Genomic DNA, 16,635 nt, shown 5'->3' with positions numbered 1-16,635 from the left:
TTAAAAAGTGTTTCCAAACCTACTTATTCTTATACCTATTTTACTTATTTTTAACGTGAGGAATCTGCCAAGTGAACGATTCACGCATGTGCATTCGTGAAACAGTTAACAAACAGATAAAAATCTGATGACCCCCCCCCACCTACCAATTTTTAAATTTTGACCCCTTAGCACCTTTTGTTCTGGATAGAAAATTGATGAAAAAGTCTTCCACATGTCTGAATACCCCATATACCAAATTTCAAGCCTGTAGATAAAAAATTCGTTAAGGTTGAGAATTTTCATCACACACACACATTCTCACTTTTGGCCTTTTGGTCAAGATCAAAGTGTAGTATCTGTTCTTCAGATGCTGCACTTCCATTTCTTGTTCTCTTTCGGTGGAAGATCAGTCCTTCACGACTGAGACAATTTTTATTTTTTTTTGTACCTTTTCTCCACGTTAAAAAACGACCCTGGTGTCTAACTCTGTCCCGTGGGGAGGCATAGTAAATAGGTATACTAGATATATAATTTGATACAAATAGTTATATAACAACACTCTGGATTTCATACGTTGCTGCTAACATATTCTTGATGGATCAAGATTATTATAGGATTCATCTGTCAGTTAAATTTGACTATTGAAGAGATTCGAGATGAGGAAAGAAAGCTTAGGGTTAGGATTAGAAAAGAAACAGGTGGATTATCAAATTTATATCAGGCAGTATCCAACGTAGTTAGATTTTGCTCGTTGAGCGTTTGATTGACGATAATGCTGGCTATTTTGATGAGTGCAGGTTCTGGTGGGATTCTGATTTTTTTGTTTGTGAAATAAGACTGGCTTCAAGTGTGTGTGTGTGTGGGTGTGTGTGTGTATTCATATATATATATATATATATATATACATATATATATATATATATATATATATTTGGCCTTGATGGAAGGGAGATTAAAACTTTCTATGGTTTCAAATGATCTTCAAAAGGGGAGACTTGATTCCAAATATTTCTTATATGCTATGTCTCCTCTCTTTTGGAAATAGGGTACGATTATGAATATCTCCAGTATTAAATAATCTGTATACACTGTGAAATTTACTTTATGTATGAAAACCAAAGAGGGGAGATATAACATTAAAAACATTTGGAATCAAGTCTCCCCTTGCTGTTATTTCAGATCATTTGAAAGCATAGCAGCAAGTTTTAGTTCCCCCCCCCCTCCATTAAGGCCAGAGGTTTGAGATATTTTTTAATTCATATGCAAAACTAGCAAAACAAATTACTATGATTGAAACATCGGTAAAGGTGCAGTATCCTTTAAAATTACCACTATTATTAGTTTTCGATGGTGCTGAAAATGAAAATAACGTTTAAAATTCCAGGAAACGAATAGTTTCCAAGATATGAAGAAATTATAGTTTCAAAACGTGGGGGATACCTTTTTCTATATTAATTTAATGTAAAGTGAGTGTCCACTTTATGGCCACCTTTTTTGTTAATTTGATTAAGTAATCTCAACCAGATGTAAAAGCTCAATAAAACCAAACAGGAGACAGAGCTTATAATAAGAGCCAAATACTTAATAAAACATGTTAAAAAAAGGAAACACTAAATAAGTGGATAGTCCTTAATCCTCAGAGTTCGAAGAAATACTTTCCTTCTCATCAGAGGGTAGGAATTAGCAAAATGCGGGATCGGATTTTGCATAGAAAAGTATTTGATTAAACTGCAAGTAAGTCAAAGATCTTACTTGATAACAAAAAGTGAAGCAGAGGGAATATGGTGAAGAAAAGGTAATTTCGCGTGAATGGATAGTCTGGTGAAAGGTAAAGTATCCAATGATGGTAAAATCCAAAAATGTAAATCCAAGAAAGTTAATTAAATTTCCATTCGCACAAGTAAAATCCAAGGAAATCGCGTAATTGGAAGATGGTCCAAAATAATCCAAAAGGCCAAAATCCGTGGAATAATTCACAAATATGTACAAAGAAAAGGGGAAAAAATTCCAATAATATTAATAATAAAAAAAAAGATATGCGTTTAACACGGCTGCCGAGACAAAGTGTAATTAAGAAAAGTCAGTAATCATATATACAAGATGGATAACATCATGAAATTTGGAATATAGACTTTTGTCATTTATTTGTATGCTCTGTAGTTACATCGAACTTTATAAATCAAAGATTGCTATAAAAGGTGAAATATAATTGAATAAGTATATTTTCGCATAAACATATTTTAAAGTATCTATCTTAATATTGTTACAAATAACAAGCTCAATAAAGTTATGTTTCTGGCTCCAGAGCTTATATATACTGGTTAGATGTATTTCAATGACTAAAGACAGCATCAGTCCACATCCAATTTAAAAATTCAAAATTTATTTTAGCAAATGCCTACATTTTTCCTGCTTGACTCAAATTCTGGTTCAATGAAGTTGCTCCAACTTTGTTTTTGTTTTTAAAAAGGAATCACCATTTATGAAGGTTTGAAGGCCACTCGAGGATAAGGCTTAATGAGTGTTGTAACAGTGTGAACGTACATATGCAAATATGATGTCACTGGTAGGGGAAAATAAAGACTTTAAAAGGGAGATCATGTTAGAGACGGGAATAACATTTGAGATCATGTTAAAGGCATGGACAACGTTCGAGATCATGTGAGTGACGTCATGGCCATGACAATGAGGAAATAAATGTCATTATTACAAAGAAAAAGTGAGTTGAAGTTTTTTTTTTCTATTCTTTGTCTACTTTGTGACTGAGGCTGCAACGTGTTGATTCCTGGACAACGTTACAGTGTAATGTTACAGTAATATGGTCACCGAGACAACAGCATAGTGACCGTTAGTGCTGGAAATTGGATAGAATTTGATTATTTAAAGGAGTGGCTGACTAAAAACTTGTTTACATTGGACTTGAAGGCGACTATGTTGTAGTTAGATGAGAAGCAGGCCAATCGAACAGAGTTCCACATGTGGGCAGTTCTAGAAAAGGAGTTGTACAGGGGTGACACCCCCCCCCAAAAAAAAGAAGCTAAATGGAGGCCATCCAGAACATATGACTGTAGAACGGAGAAAAAAAAAAGGCCAAAGACCCTAGTGTTTTGATGTGATGTTTTGAATATAATAAACTAGTTATGATCAAAGTTTCATTTCATTCGGACAAAACACTAAGAAATGGGGCCTAATTAGAGTTCGGGCCCGTTTTTTTGGGGGGGGGTCACCCTGTATTCATGGAATTTGCGTTTAGATTTAGGTCCAGATAGAAAGGGGGGATTGTTAGTAGTGGTTGTAGATGGACGAGTGCTCTTTGTGAAATTTGGCAGACCTCCTTAAAAAAAAAAAAAAAAAAAAAGAAAGAAATCAAACTATGGGTGTGTCTGTTAAAAAAAGGCAAAGAGCAAATGATTTAAATGGCTTGATGAACTCTTTGATATGTCATGAAGACAAAATAGTCCAATGACTTCCACATCATCAAAACAAATTTATTTGATTATTGGCAATCTTCCGCTCTTTTAGTATACAAAAACTCTTCAGCCATAGATAATTATCTTTGCATATATATATATATATATATATATATATATATATATATATAAAAATAGCAAATAGAAACATCAATAAAACAAATAAATAAATAAAAAAATAGAAAAAAAAATTATGACTCATAAAAAATCGGTTATCCAATAAAAAAAAAAAAGAATAGAAAAAAAAATCATTATTTCCGTAAGAACAAATTTATCAGCAAACTGTTATGTTTATGAGCATTCTGGACATATAAATGAAACACAAGACCATTTTTGTATGATTTTATGTGGATATAATGAGACAGGCCAGTAAAAATAGTCCAGTGACAGATGACACGCAATAGACGAGACGATGAAGTCTTATTTTAGGGTGACATCCCTTGTCATGTGCCAGTCAACACATTGTCTTCATTTTTGACTTGGGGGGAAAAACTCCGCTGAGGAAATGTCTGGCAGAATTTTGAAGGTGGCATCATTGTCTTTGCGGCTAATGAGGATGTTAAACAAATGGTTAGGAGATAGATGACAGTAAGTCTGGTCCAGGTAACTCATGAGGTAACACACTCATGGGTGTGGGGGTGAAGTGGTGATAGAGGAGGGGTGTGTGTCTCTTTCACATGTCAACTTTTAGACTGTGTGTGTGTGTGTGTGTGTGTGTGTGTGTGTGTGTGTGTGTGTGTGTGTGTGTGTGTATGTGTGTGTGTGTGTGATTCTCTTCATCTTGGTAAAGTTGGAGAATGTAGGGGATAGAAGAAATTTGAAGAATTTTCATGTAAATTTCATGTAAATTCAATTTCTTCAAATGCACAGGGAGAAGATCAAAGATTACATAGGAATATAATTACCAATAATAGTTCAAATAATCCAAAACAGCAGTCCTCAGCTAAATATATATATATATATATATATATATATAGTAGTTTATCCATTATGCCACGGGTCATTGAACAAGACTCGGGGTGAGAACACTAGTCTCAATAATCCAAATAGAAAACATCAGTCCTCATCTAATAAAAAAAAAAAAAAAAAAAAATCGAATATATACATTAGATGCGTTGGTCCGATATTAAATTCCTTAAAAAAAAAAAAATTAAGTAAAAGAAACAGAAAGGAACCGAGACATGTGCATGCAAATATGTTTTTTTTTTTTTCTAAATAGTAAAAAAAAAAAAATATTCGAGCTGAGATCGAATCGAAAACCTAAAAACAGTGATTCAAGTACGATAACCATTAGGCCAACTTGACATGACTTTTAAAAAAAGGGTTTTCAAACCTACTTATTCTTAACAAAAGTAATCTGTCATGTAAATGATTCACACATGCGTATTCGCAAAACAGGTGATAAGCAGATAAGAATCTGATGACCTCTTCGTACCAATTTTTTATTTTGACCTCTTAGCAGCCTTTTGCTCTGGATGAAAACAGATTCAAATTTTTTCCACATATCTGAATACCCTATATACCAAAATTCCAAGTTTGTAGATCAAAAATCTGTTGAGTATATAGGTTGATAAATGTCCTCACACACATATTCTCATACATTATATATATATAATATATATATATATATATATATATATACAGGGTGAACAGAAAGTCCTTGGACCATTTTTAGTTTTAAAATTAAATATTGTTAAAATCACTTTTTCTCTTTTCGAATAAAGTAAGCATTTAGTCTAACTATTGATCTAATTATTTTCAACAAAAATATTAAAATAATTTTGTTTAAACTTTCAGAAAAATGAGCAAACGAGAAGCCATAATTCAGCTTCATTGCGCGGGAAGGACAAACTCAGAGATTATTAAGCTCTTGAAAGTGGCTAAATCCACCGTGTACCATGTTGTGAACAGATTTAAGGAACTTGGTACATCTGAAGACCGTCCTAGAAGTGGTCGAACAAAGAAGGTGATAAAAGCTGTCCGAGAGAGGGTAAGGAGGAACCCGAAGAGATCTGCAAGACAAATGACTAAAGACATGAATGTGAGCGTGACCTCGATGAGAACCATCGTAAAAAACGATCTCCAGTTGTCCCCCTACAAGATGAGAAAGAGACAGTACCTCACACCTGCCCAAAAGCACAAGAGACTTGAAAGAGCAAAGCTTCTTCTTGGAGAACTGAAGGCTGGCACGGCAGAGCGAGAGATCGTTTTTTCTGATGAAAAACTCTTCACAATTGAAGCGACTATTAATAATCAGAACGACAGAGTTTACGCAAAATCTTCAGCAGACATTGATGACTCCGTGAGAATAGTTTACCGCCGACAAAAGCCATCTTCGCTCATGGTGTGGGCTGCAGTCTCCAAATCTTGGAAGTCGCCTCTGATTTTCGTGGAGCAGGGGGTTAAGATCAACACAGATCGCTACATTAACGATATTTTGGTTCCAGCATTTAAAGAGATGAAGAAACGCTTCAAAGATCAGCCTTTCACCTTCCAACAAGATGGAGCACCATCTCACATCTCCAGAAAAACTCAGGACTGGTGCCAACGTCATTTTCCAAGATTCTGGAGTAAGGAGATGTGGCCTCCTGCCTCGCCTGATTTGAATCCCATGGATTTTTCGGTGTGGTCTTTGTTAGAGGCAAAGGTCTGTTCTGTTTCTCATCCAAGTGTTGATGCTTTGAAGACATCTCTTCTGAGTGAATGGGCTAAAATACCCCAGAAAACGCTGCGTGCCTCGGTTGGTAACTTCAGATAGAGAATTGAACGTCTAATCGAAAGGAAGGGACATCACATTGAAAATAAATAATTTGAATTTATTCTTGGTTTCCTTACTTATAATTTTCATTCATGTTTAATTTATATTTTTGTAATTTTCTATTAATAAACCACTTTTGAATTGGTCCAAGAACTTTCTGTTCACCCTGTATATATATATATATATATATATATATATATATATATATATGGATTCAATTATAATTAAAAAAAGTGACAAAATCAACTTTAAACGCTTTTTTTTATTATTATTATTATTGGACAGCAGGTAAATTATGCAAAAAAAAAAAAAAAAGAAGAATTTAAGAAGTTGTAGATTAAAAAAATGTGACGGTACAAGAGCGCATATGAGCGTGTATGAAAATAGCAGCAACAGCAGCAGTCAATGGATGGAGAACAAGCGATTGTAATAGCAGCAGGAGCAGAGTTTGAACACGTGTACAATTTGACAAGTGTGCCTTGCCTCGGCTTGCATCTGAAGAAAAAAAAAACAAAAACAAAAAACACCACGTTGTCGTCGGGAAGAAAAAGTCTGCACCAAAGGAAACAAACGTATAAAATGAAGACAACAATACGCCTGCTGTGGTCAGTGTGCGGTCGGAAGGAAGAGAAACGCTATTCAAGCTAGATGGACATGTGGCAGCGAGAGACTAAGTTGTGGAACAGTAACGGCAATAATTGCTTTTGTTTAAAAAAAATTAAAAAAACAAATGCCGACCTAAAATGTTAACTTCATGTGGAGAATATCAACATAAACAAAATACGTGACGAAGGTGGATCATCCAATTTGTGTCGTTGGTCACGTGGAGTTAACAACAGTTTGGAAATACACGCAATTAATTAGTTAGGCAGTTAGTTAGATAGTTTGAGCTAACCAGTTTGAGCAAACAGACGGGAAAGTTCATGGAAGCATTCCAGTGGACACACCAGAAAAAATGTAGAGATACATCATGCCGACTGCAAGAAAAGGGATCATCTATAAAGAAGAATAAAAAAAAATATAACTCGTTGTTATGGGTTTCCTTTGGAGGGAAGTGTTTTTTATTACAGGACTTCACGACAAAAACAACCACCGGAGAAAAAAAAAAAAAAAAAAAACTATACAAGAAGGTATGTCTACCTTGTCAAGTGTGCCAAGCGGACAAGGAAGCTTATTGTAGCGTTGTGAAAGAACCGTATCTAAAATGTAACAGGCTCCTTCAGTCTTTGACAGACTGTGGATACCCACGTAGGGGTGCTTGCGCATGAATTCTTTGTGGCAGGATGTGCGCAATCTCCAACCACACCTCTCCTGAGTCGACATTGTTAAATACCAGTGACAAGTGAAGTGTATGTACAAGACGACTGAAAACAACTGCCAAGATAGGCGGCGAGCACATACAGCGCCTAGAATTCCCAAATGGTCACCCATCTGGTACTTACCAGGCTCAATGTTGCTTAACTTTGGTTATCTGATGAGAACCGGTGCGTCAACGCGACTATGAAAAATGTATTGTACATATAAATTACAGCACCTTACATCAAGTGGCTTCATGCATTCTCTGGGGTGATTTCTCTCATGAAAATTAACAGACTGTTACAAAATGAAAAGACCTACGATCTATTAACATCGAACATTTGAATTTTATAATGAACTAGCAGGGAGATCCAACGTTGTCCGGGATTGGATAAGGATCAATGAATGTTTCACACTTCCAATATTTTCATTGAAATCGGTGAAGTCACTCGTTTTTTTAATCAAATCTATTGTCTGCTGTAGTCAGGGACCCACCACAGTGCACAGTGAAGGCGCTTTTGGTAGCTCCATGCAGTGAGTTAGTCCGTAATACATTGCAGTTAACATTGCAATGTAGAGAACCTAATGTTGATTTTTTATTAAATTACTTTTATATAATTGAATTAAAGTTTAAAATGCAAAAACCAAGTATCATGGTTGAACTGTGCTCTACACAGAAACATTAATTTCAAACATACCTCTATCTTAACAAAGAACCTACTATTTATTTTATATGCTGGACCCTTCTGCTTGTGCGGTGATAAAATCTCTCAAATGCACCCATGATGTTACGGTATTAACGTTGGTCAAAATTTTGCTGTTCCTTCCTTAATCTTTTTTTTTTTTTTTTTTTTTTTTTTAACACAGTGGTCATCACTTATCAAGGCCCGGAAGCCACTCAGGGATAAGGGTTATTGCAAGTACATTACGTTAGTGTGGAGATTTGATGAAGTGTTTACTTAAGGGGGCAGTTCATTAGGAATTTGTTAACGTTGGACTTGAACACATCCAAGTTGTAGTCAGGTGGGAAGCAGGCAGATGGAACAGAGTTCCACAGGCGTGCAGTTCTAAGAAAGAAGCTTTGTTCATAGAATCCACGTTTTGATTTAGGCACAGATAAAGAGTGGGGGAAATTTTTGACAGTGGATTCAGCTAGACGGGTGTTTTTCATGAAAGATTGGCGAGGGGGGACCAGAGATTGGAGTTCAGACGAGCACCTACCATGGAAATAACGATAAAACCAGGATAGGCTCGCAACGTCTCTTCTGTGGGAGAGAGGTTGGAGGGTAGAGAAAAGGGCATCCCCCACTAAACCACGAAGTCTATTTTGTACTCTGTCAAGGCAGGATAGGCTGTTTTTAGCAGCTCCTGCCCAGATATGGCAGCAGTATTCCATCCTTGGATGTACTTGGCTTTTATATAGGTAGAGAATTGCATCAGTAGTGAGATATCTTCTGGAGTGGTAGAAGGATCCCACCATCTTTCCAGCGACCTTGGCAACAGACTTGATCTTTTTCGATTATTTCGATACTTATCGGAGGCATTCCAATATATAACCTATCTTAGAACACTCCCAGAAACATGAGGAATTTATGTGAAACTTGGAAAAAAAAATCAAAAAAAAATCGGCTCAACCGTTTCGGAGTCCATAGAGAACAAACTCATTTCCCCACACAATCAAAGTGCTTTTTATTTATAGGTAGAAATAGAGATATTTAATTGCAATTTATTAACTCTGATTCATCAGGTCTTTGTCCAGAAGACAAAATAAAAGTGTTGATTTTTTAAATTTTTTTTTGCCATTTTAATATTAGTATTATCAACATTTATGGCTGAAATCAAAACAAACCAGATTGTTCGCCGAGTCAGAACTTGCAATGACTCCCATCCCCCACCCGAATTTCCTCACTGTTCTGAACAAAGTTGAAAACATGATCAAAATAAACTTCACTACTAAGTTGCTTTAGATGTAAACTGTATTGTTATTGGATAAGCTAACTTACCTAATTCAGGAATAATGGATTTACCCAGAAACTATTAATATAGTTACACTTAAATATTGAAGTAATGATTTGTGGCAGTTATGGACCCAGAATCATGACGTATACTTCTGTAACATACATTTTTTTACCCCCCTCCCAAACAAAACCGCTTGGAACGTAAGTGGGATTTAACAGGGGACTGAGGGAGTTTTGCAGGAAGATGTTTGTTCACATTACATTTCTGAACTTTTGAGATGAGGATTGATTATTCATATTATTTGGATTCATCGGACTACTGTTCTCAGTTTAAGTATCATTTTTCACAATGTTTGAAATTCTGTCAAAATTCCTGAGTTCGGCAGAAACATTCCCGAGTTCAACAAAATACACTATAAGAAATCAGGTTACATCGACTGAAACGTTGTAAAAAAAAAAAAAAAATAACACTGAAGATGAGAACATTAGTCTGAAGAATCCAAATAATACAAATTGTTCACATTACATTTAAACTTTTGCAGCTTAGTACTATTTTTGCAAATACACTTTTTGTTAATCATACCATTGTGGTTCTCTTGATTATTACGGGTCTGCATGGCTACAACCCTGACGATGAGGGATCCGAAGCTTACATTGCTACAACATTGGCAGCAAGGATTCGAGACTTTTATCTTACAACATTAACATTAAGGATTTATTTGAACATTACCCAAACGTGTGTTGCACAACACTGAAAACAAGGACTCGACATTTACATTCCACAAACCTGCAAGGCCATAACAAATACTTATGGCTAAAATTTCCTAAGAAATTGTGTTACATGATAAGGGCTGTCCCCTGTTCATGTAAGTATAAAAATAGAGAGATTAGTTAAAATGAAAATAAGAGAAAGCAGAAATCGAACCCTGGACATAAGTTTTAAAGAACAATAGGTTTAAATGCAATGTCCAGTAAATTGTTAATTCGGATGAAATAAATAATAAATAAACTATTCAATTGTTAAAAGAATGTGGATAATAAAATATTGGTTAAATAAATTAGATATGTAGGTTAAATTCCTTTGTGGAAACAACACAAGAAAAATAGGTTATTGGGAAATCAATGTCGGAAACATGCAAAGTCGCGCATGTTGAAACACGTGAATTTTGCTCACGTGGCCGGGATGCATGGATTTCTCAATATAGGAAGTGGGAGTTAGTTGGTCGCGGAGACAGTCAGAGGGACAGTCAGGAGAGACAGTCAGGGGAGACAGTCAGTGAGAAAACTCAGAGACAGGCGGACGTCTGAAGCGAGACGTTACTTCAGAAACTAAAATGTGAAACTTTGAGTTCTTAATGAGGAAATCCCGATCGGTCGTAAGGGAATAAATTCATCATGTGTTTGTGATAAAGCTCATCTTTGTGTTTGTGATTTCTACAAAAAGGTAAATTGTATTGTTATTATATGTCTGTGTTATAAAATGTCATTACAACAACATCTCTCTCTCCAAGATACAACATCATATGTAATAAGACAAGAACTCTCACTAAGACTCATATCATTACTAATAAGAACTCACGTAACATACGCGCACAAGTGGTATAGTCTAATAATAATAATAATAATAATAACTATATAACAATTGGAGGTATCTGAATTTTACCCCTCCTCCCCCATATCAAAACTAAATATAATCCACATCACTCATCGTCATGTTTAATCGTTTTGTTGCAGATATTGACAGTCTGAGAATCTAAGATAGCAACACCTGTCATGGATGTGCACCAGAAACAGAGGTGTCATTGAATTCCTGACAAAATTGCATTGAGAATCGTGATGATTCAATTTTAGGTCGCTCAATTTTAATATCATTCCTGTCTTTGTAACTCTTCAACTTTTGAGTTACAAAATAGAAGGAATGGAACGACTCTCCTAGTATTTTCTCCTTTAAACAAGTTTTGTTTAGTGCTCAACATGCCAGACTATTCCTTTCTTTTTTTTTTTTTTTAATTTTTAAAAATTTTTTATTTTCACCCCAAACAAGGGGGCTACTGTCAGGGACATAAGTTGCAGTGATACTATGTAGGGAGATGAGTAGCAAGATATCTGTTCACATTACACTTGAACTTCTGCATGTCAGTACAGTTGGAAAAACAGAATCCTGTAAGGGAATTCCAAAGTCTAGTAATTTGGGGGAAGAAACTATTGGAGTAGAAGGCTTTATTACATGTGTAGGGGTGGGATTTTGCAGCTCGTTGGGTTTGTCGGAGGTATCTACGTCGAGGGGGTATGAGCGCTTGTAGATCATCGGAGTATTCGCCATTAAAATACTTGTAGAACAGGCAGAGGGCTGCAACATTTCGTCGATGGGACAGAGGCTGAAGCTTAGCTGACAGTTCAAGACCTATTAGGTTGGCGACTCTCTTTTGAACCCTGTCCAGAAGTGAGAGACTAGTAACAGATGCACAAGCCCAAATGTGACAACAATACTCCATACATGGGCGATTTATGTTAATGTTCGGAGAAAATTAATATAGCAAGCGTTTTTTGAAGATTTTATGATCAAAGAGAGTCATGGTGTGGCACTATATCGTAGTGCCACAGTTAGTGGTTACTTATGCACTTTCCCCCTGCAGGGCCAGGTGATAATTTGGCTGTAGGCAGAGGGATGCATAGAAATGCAGCCCAGAATTCCCTTTCCTGTTTTCGGCCTCTTTTCGTCTGGACGGCATGAGGTGAGCACGTATTTTCTGTCCCTCTGTAGATGAGAGGAAGGACCCCACCTCTTCTCATCATTAGTTAGGTTAGTTAGTTTTAAGGAGTTTATTGTACGAAACAGTTTATTGTATGAAAGCATATGGGGAATAAAATAGTTAAGATTATATACAATTGTGTTGTGCGTTGTTTGTGCCTGTATTAAATGTCTGCCTAACAGGCTTGAAGACAAAGAATACTCCAATACAGAATGACACCACCAGAGGGGAACGCAGCCCCGAGTGAAGGAGACGGCCACACCCAACATTTCAGGTATGGCTTTGATCTTACGGGCGGATCGTGTTATAATGGCCTCCACAGCCATAACGCATAAAATAGTTTTGATAATACATTTTTGTTACTCATACCACTGTGTTTGCCTTGATTTTTATCAGCCTGCAAGTACCACAACATGTGTTTAAATTTACAAAAGCGAAATTGTATTTTTCTAATTTCAAGAATTTTCTTTTTTTTTTTTTTTCTTGGTGCTTAAATTAAAAAGAATCCTTAAAATGAGCTCGAAGCCATGACTTTCACATTCATCAATTAGTATAGAGACAAATGCCGTCCCCCCCCCCCAATTACGATTCAACATAAAAATGGCTGATCTCAGCACTAACCTTATCTTCAGGAAATTAACTTAACCTTTGAATAGAGACCAAATGTTTCGATATTAGAAAACTGGATGAAGGCCAAAAATAGTTGAATTTGCAGAAAATCAAAACAATATTGACAGGCGTTGAAGAGAACTGAAGCAATGATAAATCATTGTCTTCTCTGTAATGTTTTTGAATTTAACACTTGAATTCATATTAGGTAGTCCGTGTTATGGCTAGGGGCTGAATACGCTTTCTTCATCTCTCTCATACAAGTTTTGTCTTTTTACTAGAACAAAGAGTTTGACTGATTTTATCTTATGACGTTGGTCATAATCTATAACCAACAAGTCATAAGACATGTAAAACTAGAAGAACTACCAACTCTTGCCCGAGATGAGGTCGGGTTGGGGCAGGTTGGGGTGGAGATGCATGGATAACAAAATAGAGTCATTAAATAAAAAATTGTGTGCAATATATTTCTTTTAAAACTCCTACTATCTCGACTGGTTTAATATAGTAGACAGAAAGAAAGTTGACTGATTGTTTGGCCTAATTTCAATGAAAACTAAAAAAAATTTTATTTGCACTTCATGCACTAATTTGGTTCCTCGTGGTGAACACAAGAAAATGAATATTACATTATTTTTCACCATAAGCAGGTCAAAGGTCACCAGGAATTTGATGATGTAACGTGTACTTTGTGACTTTCTGACATGCACTGAGAATTAAGACTTTCATTTATAATATGACTAGTCTAGGTGCCCGGCGTTGCTCGGGTGTTTGGAAGTGTGTGTTGAGCATAAAAAGTTGTAGTAAGCAAGCAGGTTCGAACCTGTACCACGAAGAAGGTAAAGAATGTAAAAAAAAAAAAAAAAAGTGTGACGTCTTTGCCGTTGCATTCATCGCCAAACCGGAAGTGGCGAACATTTAAATTAAGGCTAGTCAATCGAAAAGAGGGGATGTCTTTCGAAAATATCGGCAAAAAAAGCAACTCCTCTTTGTAGAAAAGTGCCCAATTGAGGGTGAAGGAATTAAAATCTTTAGCCAACTTTTTGATATTTGTTATCCCAAGGGTTGAGCGTCAAAACGATGTCTATTTCATGAAAATTGGTTACCTATGTCGAAAATTTTAGGCAAACATACAAACATACATACGTACATACATACGTACATAAGCGGTCGATCGCTTTAAAACTTTTTAAAACTTTTTATATCACATATAAATCTTAATATCTCACAGTTAACAATGAAGCTCGCCTGTCTATTTAATTTACTTGATTTTGGGAAAATAAATATTCAACATTTGTTGCTCGCCGCATGTGGGTTAGTCTTTTTCCTATAACATCTTGGGGGGGGGGGAAAGCGTTCAGCAGTAAATGAAGGTACCATCCCGCAGTCAAACTTGACCTCATTAACTCATTAAAACGGGCACCTGCTAAATCCAAGTAATTAAATAAATTCAAACGTGTTTCTGTTAGCATGTCGCGGTGGGGCAATGGTTAATGTCGCGCTTTTTTCTTTTTTTTTTCTTTTTTTTTTCACACTTTAATTTACAACTTTGCCTCAACGCTTCGGGTTCGATCCTCATACTTACTTTTTTTTTTAACCCCACCCCGGAGTTTCCACACGCACCTACAAACACCCGGGCAACGCCGGGTACCCCTCGCTAGTAGTTACTAAAAGCGAGTTTTTCTTTTTATGATCAAACCGGTCAACAATTCAAAAAGAATCGTTTTCACAGTCCATTCAAGAATGGATCAATATTAAATTGTTTACAGTAAGATCAAATTCAAAAACCGATCCTCATCAGATCATCAAAGTTAAGCAACGTTAAGTCAGGTAAGATCTCGGTTGGCCGGAAATAAAAATGATTGTAAAGTTACTTTTTATGGGATGCTTTTTCCAGTTATGAGTGAAACAGCAAAGCAGACTGGACTCTCACGCTTTGATAAGGCAACATGTCAAGGAAAAGAAAAACTTGAAAATAACTCAATCTTTTGTATTATTTGAATTTTTCAGACTACTGCTCTTATCTTGAGTGTTATTTGCACAAAATTTTGGTCGATGTAACCTCTGGCCTTCTTCAATTTACTTAAAATGAGGACAGTAATCCAAAGAATTTAAATAATTAATCCTCATCTCAAAAATTCAGAAACGTAGCTCTGTTCTTTTCAGCTTATTCACTTTTTATTTCCAGTCATCTTGGATCCTTCCTTGCCAATAAACTTACGTCACGCGGAGTTAAAAGAAGTGCTGTTGTAGACTGTGCAACCAGTGCTTCACTATAAATTCTTCGTGATGTAGGCACTGTTGCGAAAAGAAATTATTCCATATTTAAAAAGACTAATTGGGGGAGAAGGTAGAACATTAAAAGAAAATAAAAGATTACACGATGAGGGTTCAAAGCAAATCATATACTCGGACAAAAGAAATATATAAAGTACAAAAAAAAAAAAAAAAAGAAAAAGAAAAAAAAAAGTTTGGAGAAAGAAATGGTTTCCTAAAGAAAGGATTAGAAAACCGAGACTGGATGAATATTAATCTAAAGAATATTATTTGAAGAAAACGGATTATATATCGGTTGATTCAAGTTTGGAATTTTACATTTTTTTTTTTTTTTTTTAACTGTCAGCTCTTGAATTATCTTGCATGTCTAAGAATTAGGCATCAAAATATTATTCTTACAAAATCTTTCATCCAAGAAATAAAAAAAAGAAATGGCTCTTCAAATGGAAGGCTTGCATTAATATAAATAGTTTGCTCAGCTTCAACAAGCATAACGTTTGTAGTGGAATAAAAAAAATTGCTGGAATTAAATTTGAAACCAGAAGGTTTAAATCTGAACTCTTGGATGATTATATAAACACATGAACCCTATGCTAATATCTAAATGCGTTTTAGGTTTAAAAAACAAGGTCAATCGATGTAATATTATGTGCCATGATTGGGAAGGTGGTTTTAAAAATACCTATCCTTAATCCAGACGAACACTGTCGATTCCTGCAAAAATTGCCAAAAGGCAACTCCTCCGATATAATTATTCTTTATACCTAAAGACACTTGCGTTTCATTCTTATTAGTGATGGTATGATTCCAATATTTTTCCAACACAATTACTGATTCTGCACTAAATTCCCGATTCCTTATAAATCTCTAATTATTTAACTATAAAATTATTATTTTCCCCAATTTTCGTAAAAATGCATGTTAAATATGCAAATATTTTCCTAAATGCCAAAATACACATGTGGCGGATGATCTATCGATTTTAGTTTTACTGGTAATTTAAAATCAATAAATATTTATTATTTTATCATTATTACCAGCAATGGAAAATTTTGATTTAAACAAAATCAGATAAAAATACAAAGATAATTAAAAGAATCGTTTTGGCATCAGAAAATAGGCATCATTTTTTTCGATTCTGATACCGATACCTACAAATCTTCCGATTTTTCCTATTCTGATTAATCGTCCCAACACTAGTTCTTATGCAATCATCAGTATAGGGGTGGCAATTGGTTCTGGTCATGAGATTCGAACCAAGCCATGAAGCCACCTTTTGCTCGATTTTCTAAACCTTTATCTCAGGACCACCGAACAACTGCCAGGGCAATGAAGGGAATTAAGAAGTATTAAACATTTGAATGCCGAATTCGGATGAATATATTAGACAATCTAGAGTGTTCGAACAAGCGGAAGTTGTGAACATTGCATAAACACTAGTTGACTGCCTTTTAGTTATTAATCCGCAGACAGGGCCCATCCTTAAGTATTCTTACTTTCCAACAGTTTTCCTTTTACTTAATTTTTCTGCT

The 16,635-nt window shown here is 35.5% G+C and overlaps 1 pseudogene; it reads left to right on the top strand.

Annotated features, from left to right (window-relative positions):
- Positions 1 to 297: 297 nt before the first annotated feature.
- LOC145280630 (U2 spliceosomal RNA) lies at positions 298 to 512 on the top strand (annotated as a pseudogene).
- The last annotated feature ends 16,123 nt before the right edge of the window (positions 513 to 16,635 follow it).

Source organism: Euprymna scolopes, chromosome 7 (genome assembly GCF_053919585.1).
Source record: "Euprymna scolopes isolate OS-2025 chromosome 7, ASM5391958v1, whole genome shotgun sequence".
Classification (NCBI taxonomy): Eukaryota; Metazoa; Mollusca; class Cephalopoda; order Sepiida; family Sepiolidae; genus Euprymna; species Euprymna scolopes.
Note: the sequence above shows the minus strand (reverse complement) of the source record. Positions and strands in the feature narration are given on the sequence as shown.